A 20,278-nucleotide genomic window follows, 5' to 3' on the forward strand; every position below is an offset into this window, starting at 1 on the left:
TTGTCTTATTATTATTATTATAACGGTTCCAATTCTTATTATCTTATTATGCCGTTTCCATTCTTTTTTATTATTATAAGTAGAAAGTTAGTCATTATAATATTTTATTTAGCGGATTGCCTTTGAGTGTATGGAGTACCATACCCCCGGAGGACGCATGAATTTTTCTGGTGATATTGTCTCTGAATTCCAGAGGATGGGGTAACAAAAAACGTAACTAATAACATAAATAATTAAACTTTAATTCAAATAACCACCATAATCCAAATACAACTCATAATGTCAGATAATAATTAAAGACTTAATTAGAATCTGATGAAGTATTAGGATAGTGTTCATGCCCAATTTTGGCATAGATCAAGTCGTAGATCGACTCTTCATCATCAGCGGGCAGCGCAGGTGGAATGGCCTCTTTCTCCCATGACATAGGCACGGTGGCAGGAATGTGATGCCTCCTATAATGTCTCAGCATAAGATGATCAACATGGGTTGCAACCCATAGATAAGAGCCCTTTTGTCTAGCATCCGAATAGAAGTCCTCTTTCCCCGCATCTTCCCCCGCAAATCTAGCACCTAATTTTCTTGCCTGACGAAATCTATCATGGCAGTTGGCTTTGTCAAACTCGATAAAAGCGAAGCCTACAAAACCTTGCTTGTTTGTAAACACAGGCTACACTTTTTTAACCACAGTAAAACCAGAGTCATGAAGCATTTGCGTCAACCACCCAAAATTAGGGTTTAAACCCTTTCCATTCACATCATAACGAACCGGAAGATTATGGAGAATTCAAGTAAAAGGATGTGCGTAACGAGAACGTGATTGTAGCTCCGATACACCAGCCATATTTTTTTTAGAGAGAAATTAAAGAGTAAATGTTTGATAATTTAGATTTTGACCTACAACATTATGAAGACATATTTATAGAATTATTTTGGTCAAATTGAATATTTATTAAAGTTTGATAAAGTTTTGCATGTAGTTGTCAAACTGAGAAATCTAATCAAATAGTGACAACGGTTGAATTGAAAAACCGTTCTTTCATAATTGAAAATGATAACGGTTACAAGAAGCCCGTATCTATAACATAACATCGGGCACCACAAACCGTTGTTGGTGCTAATTTAGTAACGGTTTTCGAAATGCCGTTTTCTTAAACTGGTATCGGTTGTCTAACAACCGTTGATAAGAGAGATTTTATAACGGAAACCGTTAAATGTTTTTGATAAGGTTTGTTATAATAACAACGGTTTTCGTGGGAAACCGTTATTCTCATTATCGCGGTCTAGGTTTCCGCCAATATTTGGAAAACGGTAATCTAATTAAATGCAATAAACCGTTGTGATACACTCCTTATTGATTGCCAGATTTGGCATAGTGTTCTCGAAAGTCGTGGCATTTGTGCTAAATACACGATGTCAGGAACACCGCAAAAAAATGGTGTTGCAGAAACGCATAATCGTACTTTAATGGAAATGGTTAGGAGTATGTTAAGCAATTCATCGTTACCTAAATCATTGTGGATGTATGCATTAAGGACCGCTGCATATATGTTAAATAGAGTTCCTAGTAAAGCAGTTCCTAAAGACACCTTTTGAACTGTGGACGGGTAGCAAAACCTAGTTTAAGGCACCTGCATGTTTGGGGTTGCCCTGCTGAATTAAGAATTTATAATCCACATGAAAAGAAACTGGACTCAAGAACAATCAGTGGTTTTTTCATTAGTTATCCTGAAAAATCTAAAGGATTTAGATTTTACTGTCCTAATCATAGTACACAAATTGTTGAAACTGGAAATGCTAGGCTTATTGAGACCGGTGAGGTGAGCGGCAGTTTGGAACCACGTTAAGTGGAAATACAAGAAGTAAGAGTGAAAATACCTTTCCCTTTGACTTCTTCTCAAGTTGCTGTTCTTATACATGTTAATCATGGTGACGATTTATAAGAGCAACAAATTAATGACCAAACACTACATAACCATGAAGTGGCAAATGAACCTAACATAAATGAACCACATGAAAATGAATTAAGAAGATCAGTTAGAGAACGCAGATCTGCTATTCCTGATTGTTATGAGGTTTATTTACATGAGTCAGAATTTGACTTAGGAATCGATAATGACCTAGTTTTATTTTCACAGGATAAAGGAAGTAATAATTCCTCAAAGTGGTTAGACGCCATGAAAGAAGAGCTGAAATCAATGGATCACAATGATGTTTGGGACCTTGTTGAATTGCCTAAAGGTTGTAAGAGAGTTGGGTGTAAGTGGGTCTTTAAGACCAAACACGACTCCAATGTCAATATCGAGAGGTATAAGGCTAGACTCGTTGCCAAAGGTTTTAATCAGAAGGATGGTGTTAACTATAAAGAGACATTTTCTCCTGTATCTAAAAAGGACTCTTTAAGGATTGTTATGGCGATAGTAGCTCATTATGATTTAGAGCTCCATCAAATGGATGTGAAAATAGCCTTTCTGAATGGAAACTTAGATAAAGAAGTCTTTATAAATCAATCCGAAGGTTTTGTGGTTAATGGTAAGGAACATATGGTGTGTAAACTTAAGAAGTCAATCTACGGGCTCAAACAAGCTTCCCGACAATGGTATATTAAGTTCAATGATACCATCACATCCTTTGGATTTAATGAAAACATTGTTGATCGATGTATTTATCTGAAAATCAGTGGAAGTAAGCTTATAATTTTGGTCTTGTACGTTGACGATATCTTGCTAGCTACTAATGATCTTAGTTTATTACGTCAAATCAAAGAGTTTCTCTTTAAGAATTTTGAAATGAAAGATATGGGGGAGGCATCCTATGTGATTGGAATAGAAATATTCCGTGATAGATCACAAGGATGGTTGAGATTGTCTCAGAAAGCGTATATTAATAAAGTTCTAGAGAGATTCAAGATGGACAAGTGCTCTGCAAGTGTTGTTCCAATTCAGAAGGGAGATAAATTTAGCCTCAATCAATGTCCAAAAAATGAATTGGAACGTAATCAAATGGAGCAAATTCCTTATGCATCTTTAGTTGGAAGCTTGATGTATGCACAGACTTGTACCAGACCAGATATCAGTTTTTCTATTGGAATGCTGGGACGGTATCAAAGTAATCCAGGAGTAGATCACTGGAAAGCTGCAAAGAAGGTGTTAAGGTATCTGCAAGGAACGAAAGATCATATGCTAACTTATAAACGGTCTGATCATCTCCTCAAGGTGATAGGATATTCCGATTCAGACTTTGCTGGATGTGCGGATACAAGAAAATCCACTTTTGGCTATTTGTTTCTTCTAGCTGGAGGAGCAATTTCATGGAAAAGTGCGAAGCGGAGTGTCATTGCTGCATCCACCATAGAAGCTGAATTTGTAGCATGTTTTGAAGCTACAGTTCATGGTTTATGGTTGTTGTATTTTATTTCAGGTCTAGGAATAGTCGACAGTATATCTAAGCCACTGAAAATTTATTGTGACAATTCCGCAGCTGTTTTCTTCTCTAAAAACAACAAGTATTCGAAGGGTGCTAAGCATATGGAATTGAAATACTTTGCCGTTAAAGAAGAAGTTCAAAAACAAAGGGTGTCGATCGAACATATTAGCACAAAGCTGATGGTTGCAGATCCATTGACGAAAGGATTGCCCCCTAAAACATTTATTGAACATGTTGATAGAATGGGGATCATGGAATGTCATCCTTGAAGTTGTTATGTTTTACGTGATCGACATTTTGAGCTCATTCGTTTTTCTTGTTTTTGTTTCTTTTACGAGACTTATTGAATCTTATTATTTATGATTGGTATATATACATAATGCTTACGAAAACAAGATTATTTGTCTTTGACAAGACATTATTGTTGGACCGTTAATGAATGCCTTAATTATTGTGTCATTCTGAGTGTAAAGCTAGTAATGTGATACATGGAAGGGACTAGGTCGATAAAATGACATAGAACCGCTATGATCCTTACCAGCCTTTATGCTTGAATTGATTTGACGTTGTAGTCAATATCATGATGAAGTTATCTCATATTTTGTGCACTTATGTTATTCTAGATAAGATGATATACGTTTGAGCCAAGTGGGAGAATGTTGGACTTTTGAGTTATAAGTTCGGCTCATAAGTCCGTAATCGCTATTACTTTATTGTGGTTCAAGTATGGTATATTATATGGTCCAGTATATGTAAAGATAATATTCTATTGGTTATAAAATAAGGCAAATTCCTAATATATTCTGATGGTGAATATGTATAAATAAAGGCTCTAGGGATTGGTCCTCACTCAACCCATTAAAAGAAGTTCTTACGTCTCCATTACACTAAGAAACTGTTAAGTGCTAAAGGGTTCAAGAGGGAGAAACTCAATCTCAGAAATAATCGCTTCCGTTGCTGCACTTAGCCTCTCATCATGGACCAAGGTAGGTGCTTTCTAATCTTACTCTTGTGATAATCATATTGTTCAAAGATCCTGGCTTTACGTTAATTATTGATTAAAACTTATAAAAGCCACTTAGTTTCAAGACTATAGTTCTATCTCTTGGTTTACAAAGTCTAGAATATCATTGTTCACTAAAATGAACTTTGAAGATTTCTAATAAGACCTAAACACGAGGTCACCGAACAGGTTTGAATGCCACAGTACTATGAACTGATTCATGGAGAATTTTGCTTTGTAAAAACCGAATGAAGACCTTAATAAAAACAGAAACTTTCAACTTGAAAAAATACTTAAGAAGGTAAAGCTTTGAATGCTAATGATTAGTAATTTTTTCTCAATAAATGCTCTTAAAAGTCTTGAGAATAAATGATAAATGAGAGTTCTATTTATAGAGAAAAGAAGTGTTCATAAGAAGAATTATATGGTACTTCATTTCACTATTTTAATAGTTTTGCAAGATATTTTCTCATTTACAGTTATATAAAGAGTACATTTAATTTGCAAGGCTCAAGAAGAAAAACATTTATCAATGCAAGAAGAGTTTTCAAAAGCTTTTATTGGAACTCACAATTTTGCTATAAATAGAAAAAGTGAACTATCTACTTTTGGCAAAAAAAAAACTCAACTTGCACAATTTAGAATTTCTATTTTGAAAACTAAGCATGTAAGCAAATACTTTCAGAATAAAAGATGTGTAAGATTGTATCTTTTGAACAACAAGAAAGTTTGAACACTTTTATTTATTTGAAATTTTTCGCCTCTAAGTTGAACCAGATCAAACCACAGTAGCATGTACTGTGGTTTTGTGATACTATGGCAAGTCTAAACGAGTTCAATAACCAAGCTTACAACATATGACTAAGCCTTGACCTCCTTGAATCTTGATCATTATACTTGAGCTTCCTTGGCCTCTTGATTGAATGATTCAAATCTGCAATTATAAACTAAGAGGATACAATATTAAATGATTAGGGACTTGGCATCATCAACCAAGAATAGTCTAACAAATTCCTCCTTTGATGATGACAAGTCCATAATTAAGATTGTTCAAATGTTCCCCCCTTAGCCCATGGTCTATTGGTCTCAAGTGATATTAATATAAAACATGATGAAACATGATCAAGTTTTCAAAAGGGTATTTTAGACTAACCTAAGCATGGACATCTAATCAAGGTTTGCAAGATATTAAGATGGCGAACGTTAGCCTAAGAGTTAAACGATTAAACGTGCACATAATCTTATCATACTTCCCCTCTTGACATCATCAAGAAGAGAAAATAAAGTGTTTAAGGATAATAGACCAAGAGTTTTCAAAAGCATGAAAAAGAGATAGTTCAACTATGAAAATAAGAGAGTTTGGACAAGATAATTCAGAATAAGGGGGCAGGGGATAGGTGGTTATGGGCTGGGGCTCTAGACAGCATCATCATCATCATTCTCGGCAACATTAGCCTCATCATCCTCATGATTACCAGACATGAAGCTCCACACCATCTCCTTTAGCTCATCATTTTGAGTCCGGATTTCATTTTCATCCGTTAGACAGTTAAGGTCACCAGCCATGTCTTTCACTAAGGCAGTAAGGGCAGCCAATGCCTTTTCAATATTAGAAATATTAGGGTGAGAAGAGGTGGTGGTGTCAGTTTTACCGGTGGGAGCATACCTGCGAACAAGCCTGTTATTGCAAACTTCCAACAACATCCTTGAGAGGACACCTCCTTTCATCACATCGTGGAGTTTTTCGACTCCCATTGTCTTGGGATCAACAACATCAGCAATTAGAAAGAGATAGGACAACCATCCACCATATGGCATCATTGTGGTCTGCTTGGCATCCCCCTTGAAAGAAAGCGCTAACTCATGTATGTAGTGAAAGATTAAGGCGGGAAGGTTAATTGGAAGATGGCGAATAAGGTGGTACATAAGGAACATCTCAATAATCGAGCATCGACCTCTACTGTCATTTTTCGCTGCAAGGACCCTAAACACAAAATTATGAAAGAATCGTTGGGTGGTTGTCAGGTCACTTGCCTCTATGACATAGGCGTCAATGGCTTTGGGGTACAGGTTTTTTGTGACTTGAAGTGGTGTTATTTGTTCAACAGTTTCCCATTCATTTTTAGGGAAATGAGAGAGACCTTGTTCTAGTATTTTGAGTTCATTGGCAAACTGGGAAGTGGTAAGGACAAACGGTTTTCCATTTATCAAAGCTGAAAGACAGCCCTCAGAAGGATTCACCTCAACAGTGGCGTAGAACTAGACTAATTCAGAGACATAAACTGGCATGTCCATAAGCAAGAGTTGCTTCCACTGTTGTACCTCAATAGCTTTCTTAAGGAAAGAAAAAGCAGGAGAGGAGTCATACCATTCAGCATCAAAGCGGCGATCACTGTTGAATACGCACTTGAGGATGACTATACAACGATCCATAGTCTCCTTGGGCATATTTTGATCCACCAATTGGTTGTAGTCCCAGTTTTTATATGCCTCTTTGAAGGTGGGTGTGACAAAGGGAAGATAAATTTTGTCATCAGTGGGTTTCTCTTCCTCAAAATCTGAAGTAGCCACTTTCCTTTTCTTTTTTTCAACAGCAGTGAACCTTTTCCGTTTCCTGGACACCACTTTCCGAATAGAAAAATTATCATCGTCATCCTCACTCGCTTCCTTGTGAGGGGGCTGATCATCTTCAAGCATTGAGGTGAGGGTTTCACTTAATTGCACAGCGAAAGCGAGAGATTTCTCCAGTTTTGAGAGAAGTTCCATATTTGGAGGTAAGGGTGAAACTGTTCCCTCTTCTGCGTGGCTTTGTTCACATCTTTTTCATAGTCTTGATTATTCGGATTTTATTCTTCATCAGACCCATTTATAGACCCATTTTCCTTTTCTGGTTCGATTTCTTTGCTCAGATCCGGTTCACTTTTTCCCCATTCCATTTCTTCGTTCCCGGTTCCCTCTTCTTCCCTTTCAACTTAAGACTTTTCCTCATATTTATTTGTTTACTCCATTAAAGTTGTTATCTTTACCATGGTTCTACCACGGCCCATTTCTCTACCACGACCTCTTCCCTTCCACGGAGAGCAGATGGGTTAAGTGGCTGCACAACTTTGGGTTTGTTTTGTGGAGAGGGTTTTGGTGGTGCGAGAGTGGTGGAAGCTTTGGCGGCTATTTTTCTGGGGTCATAGAAGTCAATGGCTTTTTGGATTTGTTCTTTATATTTGGTGGTTTGTTTTGGTGACATGGTGAGCGGTTTTAAGGTGTGGCGGTTTATGAGTTGAGGGATATGGGGAGTTGGTTTGAGTGTGGAGTGGTAAATGGTGTTAGATAAGGGGTGATGAATAATGATAATAATAATTTATGGGGAAGGAGAAGTGTGTTGGACGGTTGGTATAGTAAAGGGGAGTGATGGTTTTTAGGCAAAGTGATTTATGGAGAAGTGGGAATTTATTTGACAGGACAAGAAAATATCAAGTACTAATTTTCTCTTATTTTGCATGTTGTACGAAGCATTTTGCATGTGATATCTGATTAATGGACAGTGACCAAAAGCTTCATTTTAATTTCTCTAGTCAATCATTGAGAGTAGTAGGAATAAGAAGATTTATGCAAAATCGATCAAACCAATTTCCAACTGAAATCTTACGAATTGTTCTCTTTCTAACGGTTTTGTAAAAATATCCGCAATTTGATTTTCCGTCCGACAAAAGTTAAGATAAATACTCCCTTTTTCTACTTGATCACGTAAAAATGATGTCTTATATCAATATGCTTAGTGTGTGAATGTTGTATTGGGTTTCTCGAAATGTTAATTGCACTCGTATTATCGAAAAAGATAGGAGTAGTTTCAAAGATAATATCGTAATCGTGCAATTGTTATCGAACTCAAAGAATTTGTGCGCAACAAAGTGCCGCACTCACATACTCACTTTACGTCGTGGATAAGGCAACGGTATTTTGCTTCTTCGAGGCCCATGAGATGAGGCATGGTCCCATGAAAGTAGCGATACCCGAGGGGTTCTTCCTATCATACGAGCTACCCACAAAATTTGCATCCGAAACACCTACAAGACCAAGTTCATAATGAGATGGATACCAAAAGCCTAGGTTTTCCGTTCCAACCAAATATTTAAGGATTCTTTTGACGGCTTTAAAATGAGATTCCTTAGGATTTGATTGGAAGCGGGCACATAGGCATACACTATATTGTATATCGGGTCGATTAGTGGTTAGATAAAGTAAGGAACTGATCATATCTCGATACATGGTCTCACTAACACTCTTACCATTCTCGTCTTTGGTACGCACGACTTTAGAGACTATTGGTGTAGCAACGGGGTTTGCATTAGTCAACCCGAACTTACTTAACATTTCTTTCAAATACTTTTGTTGATGAATCATTGTTCCTTCATCACTTTGCTTGATTTGGAGACCAAGGAAAAATCCTAGTTCTCCCATCATGCTCATTTCAAACTCGGAAGTCATTAGATCCAAAACGTATTTATAAAGAGTTTCATTTGTTGCATCGAAAATAATGTCGTCGACATAAACTTGAGCAAGCAACAGTTCCTCGCACTGTGCCTTTGATGCGACCATAATTGGCGCATATTTAGCCCCCGAATTACCATTGTTTCTATGCTTTTTAGTGCCTATTTGGGTCATTTCTTATCTTTAGTTCTTCGTTTTGCATATTCTTTGAGATTTTGATCCCTTGGTAGGAAAGGAGTAAGAATCTTGCATTTTCATGGCAAAACAAGGCTAAATTGATCATATTCAATGACCAAGCATCAAGGAGAGACAAGACTAGAAGGCCTTTGTACATAGCATAGTAGAAGAGCATTGTTGAGAAAAGGATCCTTGAGTCCCCAAGGAAATCCCCAAGGAATTCATGAAGAAAAGGGAAGAGAAAGAAGAAGGAAAGTCTTGAGCTACAATCCGAACGGATTGTAGAGAATCCGTCCGTCCTCGCCAATCCGAGCGTCCTCACCAGGAATCCGCTCGGATTGCCCATGCCCGGTCCGTGCGTCTTGTTCCTTGATCCGCTCGGATTGTCCACCCCAGATCCGGCCGCCCCGACTCCGGCAAGACGGATCACAAAGACAAAGACGATTTCGTTCTTCAAGCTACGAAATGAAGAAGCCCTTCTCTCGGACAATCCTGGAGGCTCCTTGCTCAACTTAAAAAGTGTAATTACTAGTTTAGCCCTTAGTTAACCCTAATGCATCCTCCCTAATTTTCACTATAAATACCCCATTAGTCTAATTAGAGGAGCATGTTCTTCTTATCAATAATTAGTGTAGTTAATATCAATCAAATCTCCCTTCAATATTGTAATCAAATATTAATCAAGTTTTAATCCAAGTTTTAGTTCCTTAATCTCTCTCTTGTTCTTACTTTATTTTGGGTAATTGAAGATTATTTGGGTTATTATTGGGAGATTGACAACCTCTCAATCTAGGATTCAAGTACTTCTATTATTCTTGCTTTATTATTGGAATCATTAGTAGGTATAATCTCTTAATCCCTTTTTAATTATTGCTAATTACTTTCATTTATTCATCATGTTTCATTATGTTAGTATGATTGACAACCTTTCTAGCATGATCAATATGATAATGAGTGAGTAGTCTCTTAGCTAGGGTTTAATGGGTGGTTAGGGGAAACCAACATGGGGAATGATTCATGCTTAAATTAATATGCTTTCACATCCTATTTGCTTGCTTGTTTTGATCTTAATACATGCACATGTTATATTTGATGAAATGCTAAGCCTATGAATCCTTGCATTTACTATCATCTTCTATCCTTTCAACTTGACTTGTAAGACATAACCCAACTCGAGTCTTGTTAGACCATGCATGTGTTAAGTAGGGAAGATTAAGTCGACTTGTAGGTGTTGTACAATCCAAGAGATTGGCTCCGGACCCAAACTTTCCTAGGATTGTAAGATATAACCCAACTCGATCCATCACAACAATAATTGCTTGCTTATAACTTGAGAACATGTTTGTATGATCATATCCCATGATTCCCCTATGAACCCATGATACCCTAGTGCTTTTAATCAATTGTTTACACCCTTATTTCGTTTACCTTGTTAGTTTATTTTCATTGCTATTTTAGTTTAGTAACCTTCTACATCAACCCAATTTGTGACACCCCTAGACACCGCTAGTTACAATAGAATCTTCATTTCAATACCCGTCCCTTGGGATCCGACCTTTACTTGCCTCTTTACTAATTGTAGAGTTGTTTGTGAAGTATAAATTGTGTTTTGTATCGACCATTGACCAACGACCACATATGCTTAATTGTGAACACCAAATGGCTCCGATCAGCCTTTTTAAACAATGTTTTATCAACTAATCCACGTAAAAAACCATTTTCCAATAGAAACTTTGAAAGCCTATCATACCAGGCTCTGGGAGCCTGTTTAAAACCATAAAGTGCTTTATCAAGTTTGAAAACGTGGTTAGGGAATTCATTGTTTATAAAGCTCGGTGGTTGTTCGACAAAAAAAATTCTTCTTCTAGATAACCATTTAGGAAAGCGGTTTTTACATCCATTTGAAAAAGTTTTATGCCAAGATGTGATGCAAAAGCTATGAGCATTTGTATGGCCTCAAATCTAGGTACCGGTGCAAAGGTTTCATCGTAATCAATTCCTTCTTGTAGATTGAACCCTTGCACCACTAGTCTATCTTTATTCCTAACGATTTCTCCGCAATCATCAAGCTTATTGCGAAAGACCCATCCTGTACCAATGACAGTACGATCAGATGATCTAGGGACAAGATGTCATACCTCGTTCCTTTTGAATTGTTCTAGCTCCTTATTCATGGCTGTAACCCAGTATTCATCAGTGAGAGCTACTGTGGCATTATTTGGTTCTAGTTGAGGGAGGAAGGCATCGAACCCACAAAAATTATGGAGCGAGGATCTGATTTTCATTCTTGAGTTTAGATCACTGGTCAGATTTGAGAGAGGGTGTGAACTTTGAAGTTTCCATATCTTTGGGATAATAGTGTTGCGAGTTTCATTTTGTACTAGTGCCACATTGGATGTCACTGTTGCATTTGGGATATTTTGTGAGGGGGACAGTGGATTAGTTTCAGTTTCTGTGATATGTTCAGTTGTATCCTCGTTCCCCCGGATGAGTTGGCTTCGTTCTGAGATGAGGAAGGATTGTTTCCCCCTGAGTTTTGGCCAGCATCATCATGTAACAGTGGCTCCAACTATTGTTCAGCTCCATCAATCACTAGATCCATGTCAGGTCATCTCATCCCAATCTCGAAATCATCGTCATCTTCTTCATCATCAGCCTATTCTTTTGAAACAAAGAGACTAGATTCGTCAAATATTATATGTACACTTTCTTCCATTTTCATAGTTCTCTTGTTATACACTTTTTAGGCTTTACTATGATCCGAGTATCCAACAAAAACTCCTTCATTGCTACGAGCATCAAATTTGCCAAGGTTATCTTTACCGTTGTTGTGAACAAAGAATTTATTTCCAAAGCATTTTAAGTGTAAGATGTTAGGTTTTCTGCCTCGTAGAAATTCATAAGGGGTTTTGTCAATGATCTTTCTAATCATGACACGATTGTAGATGTAACAAGATGTGTTAACGACTTCGACCCAAAAGTTCCTAGGTACTTTAGAGCTAATGAGCATGGTCCTAACCATATTTTAAAGTATTCGGTTCATTCTTTACACCACCCCATTTTGTTGCGGAGTTCTAGTGGCCGAAACGTTATGACTAACACCATTCTCATTGCAATAAGCCTCAAATGACAAATTTTTAAATTCGGTTTCATGGTCAGATCTTATGAGATAAGTTCTATACCAAATTTGTTTTGTACCTTCCTGGTCCAAATTAAGAATTTGTCAAAGGCTTGATCTTTTGAACTTAAAAAGAGCAGCCAAACATATCTTGAAAAATCATCTACAATAACACAAATGTAGTGACTTCCTCCTTTACTTATAATGCGCATAGGTCCGCATAAGTCTATGCGAATGAGTTTAAGAACACGAGAAGTGCTAACAACCTTTTTGGATTTAAAGGAGCATTTTACTTGTTTTCCTTTGACAGAATCATCACATAGTGATTTGAATTCAAATTTAATGTTGGCAATGCCATCTACTAGATCAAGTTTCTTAAGGGTGTTAAGTGTTTTAGTGTTAACATGACTAAGTCGTTTATGCCAAAGCCAAGGGTCATTCTTTTGGACACTCATGCATGATAATGTTTGACCGGACAATGAGCATAAATCAGTTATATAGACATCTCTAACATGTTTTCCATCAAGAATCAGTTTTCTAGTTTGTTTTTCAATTATCCTACATTCATTAGCATGAAACTCGACAATGTTGCCACGATCACATAGTTGTGAGATACTTAAGAGATTGTGCTTCAAACCTTTGATATGCAACACTTTGTCGACACATAGTGACTTTGACTTACCAACTTTTCCAATGCCAACAATTTCACCTCTTTTGTTGTCAGTTACCATGCCACCATCGTAGGCCTCTAGCGAGAGGAATTGGTTTTTATCTCCCGTCATGTGATGAGAGCATCCACTGTCTAGGTACCAATTGCTACTGACTCCCACTAATACCTATAAGAAATCAAACAGTTAGTTTAGGAACCCAAACTCTTGACACCAGTTTGTTTAGCCATATCTTTCTTAATGCTAGGTTTTGACTCTTTCTTAATCCACTTTTTTTGACACCTTGGTGTTTATATCTAGATCATGGATTCTCTTCTCACAGCCATTAAACACATGACCGGTATTGCCACAGTAGTTGCATATGACATATTCAGGAAGACCAACATATTTTCTTCTTCTAAAATCAGTTTTGCTTGGGTCTTGGTTTCGAATGCAACAGTGTGTGTTACTGTTGCGCTTGAAACAAAGTCCAACATTCTTTTCAAGTTTTACATATTCCAGTGATTGTTTTAAACGGAATTCTAAAACATTCTGACTTCCTTCCCATTTTTGATAAAACATTTTGGCTTCAGCAAGTTCTTTTTGTAATGCACCAAATTTAGCAAGTAATTCATCATTTGTCTTTTGTGCATGTTCCAATGCAATTTTGGAGTGACTCGTCTCTTCATTTAACAAATCAGCAATTTAGACAAGGTCGGCCTTTTGGCCTTCATAGACTGTTAGATCAATTAACAGTAGGTCCCGTTCTTTAGTCAGAGAGAGGTTCTTTTTTATGAGTGTCTCGCTTTCAATAATTAGGTCAGATGCCACAGTGGATGTATCTGTGGCACCCAAAGCGTTGACCTTGTTCATCAGAATTTGATTTTGTTTCTTTAAACCTTTAATCTCTTTTTCTAGAACGGGTGTGGAACTGCTCTGACCTACTTTATTTAGACATTCTTTAAGACCGATGTTTTCTTTAGCTATATCCTCAATCTAAGAGAAGACACACTTTGTCCTTGGAGAAGGATCAAACCTTCTTTTTGAGATCATTTACCTCATTGTCTGAGTCTAAGTCTGAATCATGAGAATGAGCCATAAGGCATATGACACTTTTCTTTTTGGATGACTTTGAAGCGTCTTTATTGGAAAGACAAAGCTTGGCATCGAATTCTTCCTCAAGGACATCGTCCTCTTCGGAATCGGACAAGCCCCAAATAGTTGTCATTACCTTACTCTTATAGTCTCTTTTAGCAACATATCATTTTTCCTTAGATTTAATGTCATTCCACTTTGGGCATTCTTTTATTTGATGATCCTTGTCACCACATTTGAAGCAACCAACGTTGGAGTTAGACCTTTTCTTAGGAAACCGTCTTTTGCTAGTATTGTTGGTATACCTTTGAGGATTTCGACCGTTAGTCAAACCTATAATGTTTTTGGTGAACATTGCAAACTCGACATATCCATCCTCCTTATCACTTGAGAGAACATTGAGACCGAGCCCTTTCCCTTTTGAGCTTTCATTAGAACGCTTTATGAGAGTCAACTCATGAGCCATGAGTGAGCCCATTAGTTCATTAAGGGGTAGCTTAGATAGGTCCTTTGCTTCCTCAATTGCCGTAACCTTCGGTTGCCACTTTTTAGTGAGACTACGAAGGATCTTACGGACTAGGTCCTCGGGCTCAAAGGCCCTACCTAGACTTTTAAGCTCATTGACAATACTAGAGAAGCGAGAAGATAAACTATTTATGGACTCATCTCTTGTCAAGTTAAACATTTCATATTGTTGCATGAGAAGATCGATGCGATACTTTTTGACTTGTGAGGTTCCCTCATACCCAAAGCTTAGAGTGTCCCAAATTTCTTTAGCCGAGGTACATCCGGAAATCCGGTTAATCTCTTGATCACCAATGCCATATTGAAGGATGGACATGGCTTTAGAGTTTTTCTCGACTTTTCGATAGTCATCCTCAACATACTTGTCCACGTCTTTAGGGGCACTAGTACCATCGGTATTAGTAACCAAGATTTCGAGGGGACATTTTTGAATGATTTTCCAACATTCATAGTCCGCACCTTTCACATAGTGTTCCATGCGGTGTTTCCACCAAGTATAGTTCTCTCCCTTGAAAATGGGATACTTAGTGTGTTTTGAATCGTCCAATATCAAGAGCACGACGCTCTGATACCAATACACACTTAGTAATCTTTGGTCTAATGCCACAATGACACATCCTAGAAGAAGTCCAAGGGTAAACCGTACGGAAGGAGTTATTGACGTTAGTGGAAGCGCATTCAACATTTGCATCAGCGAGAAGCCTAATGTGTGCCTGCATTCAACATCCAATTTCTTTTGTCACTAAATTAGGCGAACATGGGCTCTGAACCTACAATAATGTAAGGTTAATTCTTTTGTCACTAAATTAGGCCAAAGTGGATGATCCTACATTATCATCATTGCATCAGAGGTCATCACTTACAACTTAGAACTAAAGTTGAATTTGCTATCAACATCGAATTGTATTTGTCTCCATAAATGATGATAGTTACTGGTATTCCCGCAGGTTGCATGAATAGAATGAATCACTTAACATCAAATATCAGTCGATTAATAACGGAAAGAACTACCGACAACTGAAGCATAGTTTACTGGATTTTACCTGATGATGAGTAAAATCGCAAAAAAATTGCAATATCCTTCCCGAATCCCTCCCTCCATCCTTCTCAATCTGAACAAAAATTAACTTTTAAACATTTCATCACCGCATGAGTAACATAGATACTCGCCAAAATTTTACAACAGTAACTAATAGCTCAGCTAACGCGACGATGTTTCCTTTTGGTTATAGCTATACCCAGGTAGTCACCAACCAAACAATAACCAATGAATAACATTCATTTTAAAAAATCAACATAGAGCAATTTTAAAAATAAAACAATCAATCTGACTACGGTCCCGAAACAAAACAATGAAAGTGAAAGTAGTGCAAAAACCTTTTCCATCTCGTCCCTAAACTGACCCAACGTCTCTTGCATATAAGACCAGTGTTGCATCTCATCCCTGCCCTATTTCATTAGTTTCGTAGATATGGCTTTACTATGGCCCGAACATGCCTATGCCTGGAAGTGAAACTCACCCTTTTCCTTTATCCCCACCTCTTTAAAATCATACACACCCAACACCGCACAAAAACAAAACAATATTCAACAGAAACACGCTCTTAACAAAAAAAGACAACGAACCCAAACAATCATACCATATCTTATAGAAGCAACCTTGAGCTTATGTGGCTGAGATTTAACAGGAGCATCCTTAGCCTCACGAGCAGCACGATTAGCCAAGTTGGTCTGATATCGTTTACCCGGACTCCCTCAGAGTGTGCCAACTAATAACAAAGTTTAAAAAAAAAAAACAGCTCAAAGTCCACCACTACCATCAAGTAAAAACCAAGTACAATGAGTAAAATCTAAAGCGGGATCATAAGCAACAATCTGGTATAACGATAACAAGTAAAACTCACATGGAGGGCCACTTGGATTATGCTATCAGCAAAACAAGAGCCTAATTCATATTTGAAAGTAACACCTGAAAATTCAGCCGCATCCAAAGCTGCCTCATGCTCCTGCAACGGCCAACCTTCATTATCCTACACAACAAAATAACACAAAACTCACATTCAATTAAAAATACAATTCGACAAATAGTTGAAACAAAAAAAGAATTAAGAAAATAAAATCAAAGAAAGGTAAGCAAAAATAAGGGGTCGAATAGACCAAGAAAATTGATAGAGGAAACGAAGGAGAGAGTGGTGAGGGGAATGATTAATTTGAAAGGGGTAGGTTGATTGTTTAGGCATGGAAGAAGGGATACTCACGGATGGTAAGGGAGGATATGTGTCAGTAGGGGCCCTTAAAAGGAGACCCACCTTTTCTTTTTGTGTGGAAATCTAATGAACCGAGTTCCAAATTAGCATCAAAGCAATTAGTCATTGATTACTCGCTCACATAAGCGCATGTCTCAAAAAATGATTTGTCAGTTCTGGAATATTTTAATTTTATTACTGAAATATGTAGCCTCATAAGCCTAAAGACATTCTGGAGAACCTAATAGTTTCACAATAGTTAAGTTAGACAATGGGAATTACTGGGTAACAATATTCTTAATATCTTTCACTGAATCAGTCTAAGATCACCGACCGACATTTATTATTTTCATGTTTCATAGGTGGATAATAATGAACCAAATTACTTTACTTCACTATTTCAAAGCTAAATCATGGTGAGTTTTTTACTCCTTTTGAGACGCTCCACGAAAAAAGGGTCACATACCTTATATTTTTATGGACCTTGGGTAGCTTAAATTCGAACTGTGCAGTCCTATGGATTTCTATAGTACTGTATGATATTCACAACTAAATTAAGTTGCAGATCAAACAAACTGCTATAACATTCCAAGTAGAATAATGATTTATATAGATTAGAACATCCAAACAAAACCAAAGTTGATGAATGTATCATAAGAATATGATTTAGAACAGACACTAAAACAATCTCTAAGTCACTTCTCCCGGACACGACTACCAATACATGACTATTGTAGGGCCTCAAAGTCACTGCTCCTTTTAACGGTGAGGGTAATAGCCGATGTTGCAACCTGACCTATGTATATACTACATAGCAAAGATGCTTCTGGATGACTTATAATACACAACTGCAAAACAAAAACACTACAACAACAACAACAACAACATCAGAGCCTTAATTCCAAAATGATTTGGGGTCGGTTGACATGAATCATCAAGAAATATTCTACTGCTCAAATAGATAGATAGTAGATAACAGAGGAGTTCAAAAAAAAGGAATGCATATAGCCATGCACATCGGTAAAAGCAACTCAGTAATTCTAATTTCTAAGTACCTTTACCATAAAAGGCATGTGACAGAAGAGTAGAAGACAAAAGCAAGAATTTTGAAAGAAGTAGAGACGGGTAAGCCTAATGCAGACTCTATTCACAACAGTTTGCCAGGTGGTAGCATGTGCTACCGCGCAAGTGCAACAAGATTATGCACGTGCTCGACTGTTTAGGTAAAAATTGTTATGAATATTCTATCTAAAAGAGGAAACCAATACCTTACTTGAACTACCAAAACCTCTGCCATAGTCTACAGGTGTTCCTGGAAGAAGCTGATTTCCCCTCGTACATGTAATCTCAGCAGCAATCCAAAAGCATTTCCATAAACCTATAGCAAGTATAGAATGATTTTTCGCATACTACAGATCTTACAGAAACAAGACCTCCAAATTAATCAAATAGCTTGAAATTTCGAGTAAAATTTTGTGAAACCCATTTCCAAGACGAGCACGCCCTGAACAAATAATCTATAGTACCAACTAAGTAAAAGGTCATGTAGCAGGGAAAGAGTCAGGAAGATAGTTCCCTTTCTAAGAGCAGCTAGTTAATCGCATATTCTAGCTAACGTTATGTTTTGTTCAAAATCTGAAACACAATCACAAGAGTGAAAACCACACTAATGGCAGCTATCAATTGATGAAGTATCTGATCTCATTGATAAATAATATGGCAAAGCACCTACTACAGATTGGTGCATACACACATGCTTAAAAGGTAAACTGATTGTTTCATGTCAAACCGAGAGACTTGTTTGGAAAATGACAGGCTACAGCTGATTACGTTATTTTATGGGCTCTACAACAGATGCCCTATTCATTCTTGTGATTTTCTTTCTATATATGTTAACTATTGAGGTCGATTATTGATTGTGAATTAAATTAAATAATTTAGGGTTTAATTTTTTGGTTTAAATTGATTGCATGCAATGATTTGGGGTTTTTTAGGGTTGACTACATTGCATGCAATAATTTGGCCCAATTTTAATTTTCAAAGGAGATGAATGGAAATTCTTGCTACCGTTGTTTGGATTTATGATAAATTTGCGGTCCAATGATCTGCTGACACCGGTTTTTCTCGTTGGTAGGGTATCAAAATTTGAGTATCACAGCAGGAGACGAAGAAACCGGTAGTGGCTGAAAGTCGGGAGCAACAACTAAAAATGTGTGTGCGTTTTTTTGGAGATTTATGGTTACTGAAGTTGGTACTCTCTTAATTTGTGGGGGTGGTTGCTTTTTTGGCAGACTTTTAGTGTTGTTACTTCCCTGGTGTTCTTCATAAACTTTATTTTCGTGCATCCTTAGTTTGTCAATAATATATAACTTGATTCGCTAATAAAGCAACACCACTCTCCATAAATAATAGATCGTTTCTGTACAGATTTTTGATATTGCTTAATTGATTTTGTGTTCATAACAGCCTTATTCAATCCCAACTTAAAGATTCAAGGTTCCTTAAAGAGCTCCATGAATATTTGAGTTGGGTGGAATTCCTAAAATTTTCCTTAAAGATTCATGGTTCCTTAAAAGATTCAGGGTATCTACACTATTACTCCTTAAATTTAAATTTCTGAGTATAGGTTTCTACTTATTATTTCTCTTTTTTTTTTATATTGAATTGATGATTCTAATCTTAAAGGATGAGATCAAGCAAGAAAATTACCATAAGATGTGGCCATCCTATTATAAATAGTAGAATTGTCCCACATCGAAAGATTAACATAAGGTGTGCTGATCTTATTATTATAAATAGTAGAATTGTCTCACATCGAAAGATTAACATAATGTGGGTTGATCCTATGATTATAAATATGAGACATCCTTGGAACTTAAATACCAACCCAAAATCTTTTGAGTCTCTCTTAAATATTGTCTTAGATAGCTCTTATAGGAGTTTGTATTATTACCTCCACAATAATGAAATTTATTTGTATTATACTTTTGATTTTGGTGGTTTCACAATTATATAATTATATATTATATATTGTTATATCATCTCCTTTTCTACTCAAATTTAGTAGCTTAGCAATAAGTTATTTATTTTAAAAATTTTAAGCTGAATTTTTAAATAACGAACATACATCAGTAGTATTCTTATTATATAAGAGACTTTAAAAAAGTAACGTTACATAATGTTAATTTTTCAAGTTTTAACATTTTTTTCATCTAGAGAGTCCTATCCTTAAAAACTACATAATATTTATAAGAAAAAAAATGTTAATTTTTTACGTAAGAAAAACTTTGGACTTTAGATAAGATAAGTTTGTTAGCAATAAGATAAAATTGCACAAATGTTACCTATATACGTACGAAAAATTTTAGACTCTAGATAAGATTAGTTTGTTAGTATTTGCTAATTATTAATCGGATTGGATACTGAATGTACGAATATTAACATATAGTATTTGCTCATATTATTAAATATTAAATATAACTAATATTAGATATAATGAGTAGCAATTGTCTGTATTTCGGGATTTGGGTTGGATGTCGAGCTAGGTGTGAAAAAT

At 36.6% G+C, this 20,278-nt stretch overlaps 1 long non-coding RNA gene across 2 annotated transcripts; it reads right to left on the reverse strand.

Moving 5' to 3' along the window:
- Window positions 1-8,086: 8,086 nt before the first annotated feature.
- On the reverse strand, window positions 8,087-16,704 carry LOC141628553 (uncharacterized). Of its 2 annotated transcripts, none has more exons than XR_012537148.1 (4): window positions 16,381-16,704; window positions 16,117-16,245; window positions 15,520-15,588; window positions 8,087-8,490 (listed from the first exon to the last, which is right to left on the reverse strand). It is a non-coding gene; the product is annotated as an uncharacterized LOC141628553 (long non-coding RNA). The 2 variants fall into 2 exon arrangements; XR_012537147.1 differs by lacking the exon at window positions 8,087-8,490 and adding an exon at window positions 15,028-15,189.
- Between the last annotated feature and the right edge of the window lie 3,574 nt (window positions 16,705-20,278).

Source organism: Silene latifolia, chromosome Y, assembly GCF_048544455.1.
Source record: "Silene latifolia isolate original U9 population chromosome Y, ASM4854445v1, whole genome shotgun sequence".
Lineage (NCBI taxonomy): Eukaryota > Viridiplantae > Streptophyta > Magnoliopsida > Caryophyllales > Caryophyllaceae > Silene > Silene latifolia.